Genomic DNA, 10,609 nt, shown 5'->3' with positions numbered 1-10,609 from the left:
GGTGCTCAAGATGCGTTTGCTGAGTATAAACGTATGAAGCATCTGCCTCAGTTATTTATCTAAGAATGTGTAGAGCAAATAGACTTTGCCTTTGTAGTAAAATAGGGTTGATGGGCTATGGTTTACAATTTCAAAGGAGCAGTAGTTTTGTAGAATTTTTCTATTTATGAATTTGAATTCCATGGCTGTAGAAAAGTAAGAAAAACAAACATAAAAAAATCAAATAAAATTGCCCAAACACCTTTATTAATATTTAAATGTATATTCTCCTAGAATTTCCCCCACTCACATCTATATGTCTAATAGCTATAGTTATGTGTGTATTTGACAAAAGAGAATCAAACTGCGTTTGTTCGGTAAACTGCATTTTTTCATTTAATACCGTGGTATAAATTTCTTCTTTGTCAATAAATGTAATCTAAATTAAAGGACACTGGCTTTTGGAGTTAGACCAAATTTGTTCTGATTCTGTACCTGTCACTCACTGGCTTGGGCAAATCTCATTATTTCTCTGAACCTCAATTTTCTCATCTTCAGATGAAAATGGGAATAGTATAATAGCTTTCAGAGTCCTTGTGACAAATGAGATAATATATATGATTAGTTCATATGTGCTTTATAAAGAGTAGCTATTTTAAAATTCATATGTAATCTATTATATGAATTTATTTTGTTGCTTTTAACAGTGCTGCATTGACCATCATCGTACAGACATTTTACAAGCTTGTCATGTTTTTCTCCTAAAGATGAATTTTTAGTTGTAGAATTGCTTAGCTAAGAAAGTGTGCTCATTCTGGTCCTTGGAAAGTACTGTATTTTAAAATGCCTTTCAGAAAAGTTGAGCCATTCTATGGCTCCACTGGTCCTATATGAGAGTGCTATTTCCCTATACCAACACCATTTCTGAATATATTTTTATTTTTGTCTGGCTAAGTGAAAGTATCTTTTAAAATTTGTGTTCTTTTTATATGTTTAATGGCTGTTTGTTTTTGGTAAATGTCCTTGTCATGCCTTTGTCCTTTCCTTGCTGATTTGTGAGAGCTTTAATATATATTAAAAATCTTATTTTTTTATTATATAAATTGCAAATAAAGTTTCCTGGCTTATTTGCTGTGTAGAAGTTTTATTTTTTTTATTTTATTTTTTTAACAAATGTGTTTTGAAACAAGCCACGCGCTATTTTCAAACTAATTTTTTTTTTTAAATTTTTTATGGTCACACACAAAGAGAGAGAGAAGCAGGCTCCATGCACCAGGAGCCCGATGCAGGATTTGATCCCGGGTCTCCAGGACCGCACCCTGGGCCGAAAGCAGGCGCCAAACCACTGCGCCACCCAGGGATCCCGAAGTTTTATTTTTTAATTTTTATGAAGTTATATTCATTTTTTTCTGTGTGTGTGTGTTTTTAAAGATTTTGTTTATTTGACAGCACAGGCAGTGGGGAAGCAGGGAGCCCAATGTGGGCCTCTGTCCTGAGCTGAGGGCAGGTGCTTAGCTGACTGAGCCATCCAGGTGCCCCTGTAGTTTTTATCTTTGGGTCATGTTTACAAAGACCTTCCTTATCTCTTCAGATTGCATAAATGTACCCTACCTGTATTTCCTTTTAGTACTTTTCAGTATGTGTGTATCCTCCCCCCTTTTTTTAAGTAGAGTTAAGTGCTCAAAACTTAAGTGTGAAGCTTGATGAATTTTTAGGTGTATCCATCCACACATACACCACCCAGATCGAGAGATAGACTGTTCCCAGTGCTCTAGCAGGTTTCCCCATGCCCCTACCCAGTGAATACCCTTCTCAAAGTTAAGTGCTGTTCTGATCTGTTTTTCACTATCTTAGTTTTTCTGGCTTTTGAACATCATACGGTATAACTCTTGTTCTGGCCTCTTATATAGTTATGAGACTCAGCCTTATTCGTACATGTAGTAGTAGATATTATTCATGGTTGCTGAGCATTATTCCGTTGTATGATTATACCATAAACTGTTGATCAATTCTGATGTTATTGACATTGTTTATAGCTTGAAACTATGAAGAACTTCTTGTGTGTGTGTCTTTTGGAGGACATAAGTGCTTATTTCTCTGGAATATACTAGACTGTAGGTTCCTAAGTCATAAGATAGATTTCTATTTGGCTTTAGTAAATACTGCTAGATACTTTCCCAAAATGGTGGTACCGATTTACACTCTCACTAGCAATGCATAAATGAGTTCAGTTTGCTTTGCATTTTTGCCTTTTACTGTTGGCTGTTCTAGTTTGTTGCTTCTTATTGGAGGTTTCATTTATATTACCCTTATGACTAATCCTGTTGAGCCCTTTTACAGATATTTACTGGCATTTGGATATCCTTTTTTACAAAGTGCCTAGTCACATCTTTTTTTTTTTTTAAGATTGTATTTATTTATTTATGAGAGACACAGAGAGGTAGAGACAAAGGCAGAGGGAGAAGCTGGCTCCCCGCAAGGAGCCCAATGTGGGACTCGATCCCGGATCCCGGGATCACGCCCTGAGCTGAAGGCAGACGCTCAACTACTGAGCCACCCAGGTGTCCCTTGCCCAGTTTTATATCAGATTGTTTGTCTTACTGATTTGTAGGACTTTTTTTTTCTAGATTTTATTTATTCGAGAGAGAGAACAAGAGAGAGGATGTGAGCAAGGGGGAGGGGCAGAGGGAAAGGGAGAAGCAGACTCCCACTGATCAGGAAGTCTGATGTGGGACTTGATCTCAGGACCCTGGGATCATGAAGACAGACTTTTAACTGGCTGAGCCACCCAGGTGCCCTGTAGGACTTCTTTACATAGCATGCTTGTATGTATGTGTTTGTATGTACGTGTGTATTTTTTAAACACTAAAGCGTTAAGCTTTCTTTTTTATTTATATATATTTTTTATTGGAGTTCGATTTGCCAACATATAGCATAACACCCATAACACCACTCATCCCGTCTGTATTTTATTTTGGTAGATGGTTTGTGATAGAAATCTAACTTCACCTTATTTGTAAAAGGTTAACTAGATATTGCAGTGCCTTTTTAAAAACAAAAAAAAAACAAAAAACAAAAACAAAAACAAAAAAACCTCATACACATTAAGCAGTCACTCCTCATTATCTCGCCCCCATAGTCCCTTGAAACCACAAATCTGCTGTTTCATGAATTTGCCTCTTGTGGATATTTTAAATAAATAGAATCATATAAATATGGTATTTGGTGACTGGGCTTTGAATTACTTAGCACGTGTTTTTTCAGGTTCATCTATATTAGCTGGATGTGGCGAGTCGGGGCCAGCCTGGGTGCAGGGCCAGGGTGCTCTGCTCGGCCGCTCTGCGGGCTGACCCTCCGCACCCCCGTGCAGCCCCCAGCAGCATCCACGCCCTTCCAGGCTGGGGCAGGTCCGGGAAGGGCCTCGGAGATGGAGTCGGCTCTTGAGGCAAGCTTCTCTCCAGCGGGGCGGTGGGAAGATTGATGGGGAGTACATCGAGATCCGGTTATGGAACACTGCAGGACAAGAGCGACTTAGAGCATGGTACAGCACTATTACAGAAATGCACAGGCTGTTGTCTTCGTGTATGATATGACCACGTGGCTCGTTCTTATAGCCTGCCGTCTTGGCTAGAAGAATGCAAACAACATTCGCCAGCCAGTGACATACCACAATTCTCGTTGGAAAGAAATGTGACTTGAGAAGTGCCATTCAAGGACCTTCAGACTTGGCACAAAAATTTGCTGACACACACAGTATGCCTTTGAAACCTCTGCGAAAAACCCCAATGGTAATGACCATGTGGAAGCTGTATTTATGAGCCAAGGTCATAAACTTAAGAGCCACAAACCACTGATGCTTAGTCAACCCCCTGATAATGGAATTATTCTGAAACCTGAACCAAACCTTGCAATGACATGCTGGTGCAAAGTAACAGTCTTTATTATACTCTCTAATTTTGACTAAAGAAATACTTTCGAAATATGACAGTGATAAGTCATAAGGTTTAATCTCAAATATAATGGGTCATCCCGACATTTTACTATTTATCATTGTCATGCTAATTTTTGTATCTTGTATCTACTTACTTGAGTTTGTCATTGTGACAACACAGGGCAAAAGTTGGCTTTCACGTGAGGTTGAAAATGAAGCAAAGGTAGGATGAATCAGAACCATCTTCCCGTTGAGAGCCCAGTGAAGGAGGCTTCAAATGAGAGCATGATGGTATTTTAGGAGTAAATGACCGTTCAATCATGTGTTCCTGGGATAGAAAAAAAATAAAAGGGTTTAGGACATATTGGCAAGGTATGTCCTTTGAATGGGAAACATTCTCAATAGGACAAAACTGGTATTTGCCTCTCCCTAAAGTTCTTTCTTTGTATTATTGATGTATTTAATTGCATTATTATTGGTACATTTTAGAGCCAAGACAATTTTTAGTTCTAGTGGGAGGAGAAGGCATAGAATGTTTTCTGGTTCTCAGTGCATAAAGAATGACTTCCAGTGATTCAACATGCTTGATATTTCTTTTTTTTTTAATGCTTGATATTTCTAATCAATATATCAATCAGATCTACAGAAGTTGGGATGCCTGGGTGGCTCAGCGGTTGAGCGTCTACCTTCGCCTCAGTCCGTGATCCTGGAGACGTGGGATTGAGTCCCACATCAGGCTCCCTGCATGGAGCCTGCTTCTCCCTCTGCCTATGTCTCTGCCTCTCCCTGTGTGTGTCTCTCATGAATAAATGAATGGAATCTTAAAAAAAAATCTACAGAAGTCATTATTTTTAGAAAAAATAACAAGTTTTATTTAGTAAGTTTTCTTACTAAATTCTATTAAAATATGCAAAATAGGTCTGACTTTAAATGAAGTGACATAATAAGGTGCTTTATATTTTATTTGGTATCTTTAATGAAAAACCAATTGAAAGTATTGGAAGAGTTGTAATTGGGGTGAAAATAGGTAAATGTGATTCCTGGCTACCACAGGAGATATATTAAAAAATTTTATATATTTATAAAAAATATAAATTTTTATATTTCTGTAACTTCAAGCTGTGTATCTGGAATAGTATCTCTTGCTCTCCCCCCCACAGTCAGTCAATTCAATGACTGAAGGTTGAATTAACAAATCTACTTCTATTTGGATTGTAGCTCTGAAGGCATACCTCTAATTGCTAGGAGTCTACATATATTTCTGTAATAGTATTGTGTTGCAACACACCAGTTTTTAAAATCTTTAAATTTTATGGTCACAACAAGCTATTCCCCCTCAGAATGAAAAATAAATAAGATATTGAGAAATACCTGTCTCTCTTAGTAATGTAAAGAATAGTACAAGAAGTTTCTTACCTGAAAAACATTTATTTTGAGTTTTAGACTTTGCACATAGAAAATAGTAAGCTTGCATACAAAGCTATTACACGAATGGAATGTAAGCCATGAACTCTAAGTGATGTGTGCACATTGACTAATTCTGATAGATTGCTGCCCTTGATAATTTTAGAGGTAATTAAGCCAAGAGATGGTTATACTTACAATATTTTCAGAATGTAGGAAATCAAATGTGTAATCTAATCTAGTTTAAGATTTTTATTTAATATTATGGCGGTCCTAACTGAATAATTATAAAAACAAGATAATGCTATTAAATGAACTAACTGAAAGAAATAATTATTCAGTTTTAAATATTAGAGCTTAAGGAAAAACAAGTTGGCTTTATCTGTGTTTAGGGAGATTAATCCATTTTTCTTAATGCTAAAATTAAAAATGGTTTTAATTTAAATTGTTGATTTGTTAACTATTTTTATAGTAAAAACAATGACAACTGTGCTAATTGTGGTGGGTGTAACAGTTTTTTAAAGAAGGGAATCTGTTTATTGCTTTTAAAACATTTTCTAAAGTATGGGAAGAAAGTTTACAAACTTTCTCAGCACATTTACGTTTTTAAGTGCTGTTAATGGTTAAAAATATTTTTTAACTTTATTTCTTTTTATAAGAACTTAATATAAGTATCTGTTACAGTTCTGTAAAAGAACTTATTTTTTCACTTAAATATTTATTAATTTTAAAATATTTATATCGTTTGTAATGATTTACTGTTTTGATTTTTTCTACATGTTTTTATTTTTTAAAAAAGCATATTTATCAGTTGAATGGGGTAGAGGTTTTAGATCTTTTCCAAAATATTTATAGAACACTTCATTGTTGAGAAATCACTTCCAGCATGGTGGCTATAAAACAAATAATTCTAAGTTTTTAAAGCACAAGTCACACATTTTGTAACTCCTGTGTGAATTTATTTTAACTATGACATTTAATTGAAAACATCAGATATGTTTTGGAAAAGTCTTAATTTGAGAACAACTGAAGGAAGCTAATCCAGAATCTATACGTAGTTAGCTGTTAGTGATGATGCTTCATTGATGGTATATTGCTAATATATTTCCTCATGAAATCTAAAGTTAAATAATTTCATTGTGGAATAGAGTCACTGTAACATTTCCATTATGAAGTTCAATAAACCAGCTTTGCCATAAAAAAGTCTCATCTATATTATAGCATGCTTGAATAATATTCCACTATAATGTATATAACATGTTTATCCATTCTTCTGTTGATGGACATTTGTGTTGTTTTCACCTTTGGCTATTGTGAATATGTACACTTATCCAGGTATTTGAGTACTCATTTTTTAAGTTTTGGGGATATATATGTAGTAATGAATTACTGAATCGAGGCATTTCTGTGCTTAACTTTTAAGGCACTACTAGACTGTTTTGCCCAGCAACTACACCATCTTATATTATCATCAGTGATGTATGAGGGTTTCAAATTCTCTATGTTCTTACCAATACTTGCTGTCTTCCATATTTGGTCTATACTAAATGTGAAGTGGTATCTTCTCATGGTTTTGATGCCTTAAGGACTAAGGGTATTGAGCATCTTTTTCTTTGTTTGTTGGACACTTTTATATTTCTTTGAAGAAATATCTATTCAAGGCATTTGCCCATTTTCAAATTGAGTAATTTGTCTTTTGGAGATCGTCAGAATTCTTTATACATTTGGATGCTAAACCATTATCAGATATATGATTTGTAAATATAATCTCCCATGCTATCTTTACTTTGATAGTGTCCTTTGATGCACAGAGTTTTAAATTTTGATGAACTCCAGTTTATCTGTTCTGTTTCTTTTGTTGTTTGTGCTTCTGGTGTCTCATTTAAGAAACCATTATTTGGGCAGCCCTGGTGGCACAGCGGTTTATAGCCGCCTGCAGCCCAGGGAGTGATCCTGGAGACCTCGGATCGAGTCCCACGTCAGGCTCCCTGCATGGAGCCTGCTTCTCCCTCTGCCTGTGTCTCTATCCCTCTCTCTCTCTGTCTCTCATGAACAAATAAATAAAATCTTAAAAAAAAACATTATCTAATCCAAGGTTGTGAAGATTTAGACCTTTGTTTCATTCAGAGAGTTTTATAGCCTTAGCTATTATATTTATGTGTTTGATATATTTTAAATTAATTCTTGTATGTGGTATGAGGTAGGTCCAACTGCAGTTCTTTGCATGGGGATATTCAATTGTCTCAATACCATTTGCTGAAAATTCTTTCTTTTTTCCCTATCCAGTTGGCCATTACCATTAGTTTGCTAGAGTTGCCATTTCAAAATACCACAGTCTGGGTGACTTAAAACAACAGGCGTTAATTTTCTTACCTTTCTAGAGGCCAGAAGTCTAAGATCAAGGTTTTATCAGGTTTGGGTTCTTTATTTCTCTCTCTCTTTGGAGTAAGGGAATGCATTGTAAATGAAATTGTTTCTTAATTTTGTTTTTTTCTATTGTTCATTGGTAGTATATAGAAATGCAGCTCATTTTTGTGAGTTAATCTATTCTGCAACTTTGCTAAACTCCCTATTTCTAATAGTTTTTTTTTTCTGGATTTTATTTTTAAAGATTTTATTTAATTATTCATAAAAGAGAGTCAGAGGCACAGACAGAGGGAAATTCTGACTCCTCACAGGAATCCTGATGTGGGACTTGATCCCCAGACCAGGATCATGCCCTGAGCCAAAGGCCAGATGCTCAACCACTTGAGCCACCCAGGGCTTTTTTTCTGGATTTTAAAGGGTTTTCTATATACAGGATCATGTCGTTTGTGAAAAGAGATGGTTTTATTTTTCTCTTCCAATTTGATGTATTATTATTATTATTATTATTAGCCTATTTATGCTTAATGGAACTTCCAGGACAATGGTGAATAGAAGTGGGGAGAGTGGGCATTCTTGTCTTTCTTCTGATCATAAGGGGATGACTTTCACTATTGAGTATGATACGGACTTTTCACCAAAACTCTATCATATTGAGGAAGTGCCCTCTATTCCTTGTTTTCTGAGTTGTTGTTGTTGTTGTTTTAAATCAGGAAAGGGTATTGGAATTTGAAAATTCCTTTTATATATCAGTTGAAGTGATTATGTTTTTGTTCTCCCTCATTCTATTAATGTGATGTATTACATTGATTCATTTTTGTATTGTAAAACACTTTTACATTCCTGGAATAAATCCTGTATTTGGTCACAGATTGTGATGCATTTAATATGTTTCTGGACTCAATCAGCTAGTATTTTGTTGAGGATTTTTACATCTATATTCATAAGAGATAATAGTTTGTAGTTTTCTTGTTATTGTCTAGGTATCAGGGTAATGCTGGCTTATAGAATGAGTTACAAAGTGTTCCTCCTCTTTCATTCTTTGAAAGAATTTGAGAAGGCTTTGTGTTAATTTTTTTGTAAATGGTTGTTGGTAGAATTCATCAGTGAAGTCACCTGTTACTAGATTTAAAAAAAAAATTGGGGGGTGGTTTCGATTACTGATTCAACCTGTTTATGTGTTACAGGTCTGTTGAGATTTTTTTTCTATTTCTTCTTCTTTTTTTAAATAGATTTTTATTCATTTATTCATGAGAGACAGAGACAGAGAGAGAGAGAGGCAGAGACACAGGCAGAGGAAGAAGCAGGCTCCATGCAGAGAGCCCCATGTGGGACTTGATCCCAGGGACTCCAGGATCACACCCTGGGCTGACGGCTGATGCTTAACCGCTGAGCTGCCCAGGCATCCCTTCTGTTTCTTCTTGAGGCTTCTTTGGTCGCTATTTCTAGGAATTTGTCCTTTTCATATAGGTTGTCTTTTTTTTTTTTTTCTGTACAGTTGCTCATAGCATTCTCTTTATAAGCCTTTTTACTTCTGTAAGATTGGTAGTAATGTCCTCACTTTCATTTCTGGCCTTAGTTACCACTTCTTTCTCTCTTTTTTGTCAGTCTAGCTAAAGGTTTGTCAGTTTTGTTGATTTTTTTCGAAGGACCAACTTTTGTTGATCCTCTCTATTGTTTTCCTATATTCTATTTAATTTATCTCTGCTCTATTTTTTAGAATAGAATTTTCTTTCATCTTCTTTTTTTTTAATTTTTATTTATTTATGATAGTCACACACAGAGAGAGAGAGAATGACAGAGAGAGGCAGACACATAGGCAGAGGGAGAAGCAGGCTCCATGTACCGGGAGCCCGACGTGGGATTCGATTCCGGGTCTCCAGGATCGTGCCCTGGGCCAAAGGCAGGCGCCAAACTGCTGCGCCACCCAGGGATCCCTCTTTAATCTTCTAAATTAGGGTTTAGTTTGTTCTTCTCCTTAAAGATCCTTAAGATGTAAAGTTACAGATTTGAGATCTTTCATATTTTAATTTTATTTATTTTTAAAGATTTTATTTATTGATTCATGAGTGACACACAGAGAGAGGCAGAGACATAGGTAGAGGGAGAATCAGGCTCCCTGCCAGGATCCCGATGCAGGACTCAATCTCAGGACCCTGAGACCACGACCTGAGCCAAAGGCAAATGTTCAACCACTGAGCCACCCAGGTGCTCCTCTTTCTTCTTTTTTAATGTAGGAATTTATAGCTATAAATTTTTTTCTGAGCCTTTTGTTTGCTGCATCCCCTGTAAGTTGGTGTATTATATTTTTATTTTCATCTGTCTTGAGGTATTTTCATCCATCTTAAAGCATTACATTTCTCTTGAAATTTCTTCTTTGACCTGTTGGTTATTTAAAAGTGTGCTGTTTAATTTCCTAATATTTGTGAAGTTTTCAGTTTTTCTTCTGTTATTGACATATAGCTTCATTCCACTGTGTTCAGATAAGTTATTTGTATGATTTAAATCTTTTAGAATTTAATAAGACTTGATTTGGGTCCTAATATATGGTCTATGTTGGAGAATGTTCCATGAGAAGAATGTCTATCTGATGTTTTTTGTTGGGGTGTTCTTTATATGTCTCTTAGGTCTAGTTGGTTTATAGTGTTGTTCAAGTCCTGTATTTTCTTATCTTCTGTCTAGATATTTGATCCATTGGACACCTATGTCAGTTCTTTAGGTAACCCTCAGACAAAACACAAACAATTCTTTTAGAACAAGGTATACTCTGCTCCCTCTACGTATAGGAGACAATGATCCCATACTGTGAGCATGGACTGCTATCTTCAAAACTGCTGCTGAGTTGAGAAGCAGAGAGCAAGAACAAGTAAAAATGTTGCACTGGCCTCCAACTGTTTGCTGGTTGCCTCCTTGTTTCAGCATTCACTTGAT

The 10,609-nt window shown here is 35.9% G+C and overlaps 1 long non-coding RNA gene across 4 annotated transcripts in view; it reads right to left on the bottom strand.

Annotated features, from left to right (window-relative positions):
- Window positions 1-2,880: 2,880 nt before the first annotated feature.
- Window positions 2,881-10,609, bottom strand: part of LOC102155007 — a 45,806-nt gene continuing 38,077 nt past the window's right edge. The window contains exons 5-6 of one of the 4 annotated variants that reach the window (XR_005383361.1): window positions 4,066-4,238; window positions 2,881-3,492 (exon numbers count right to left, since the gene is read on the bottom strand). This is a non-coding gene — a long non-coding RNA (uncharacterized LOC102155007). The remainder of the gene's footprint in view (window positions 3,493-4,065; window positions 4,239-10,609) is intronic. The other 3 variants (XR_005383363.1, XR_005383360.1, XR_005383362.1) reach the window with 3 other exon arrangements.

The sequence above is a fragment of the Canis lupus genome, chromosome 33, assembly GCF_011100685.1.
Source record: "Canis lupus familiaris isolate Mischka breed German Shepherd chromosome 33, alternate assembly UU_Cfam_GSD_1.0, whole genome shotgun sequence".
Classification (NCBI taxonomy): Eukaryota; Metazoa; Chordata; class Mammalia; order Carnivora; family Canidae; genus Canis; species Canis lupus.
This window is presented reverse-complemented; position numbering and strand designations above follow the sequence as displayed.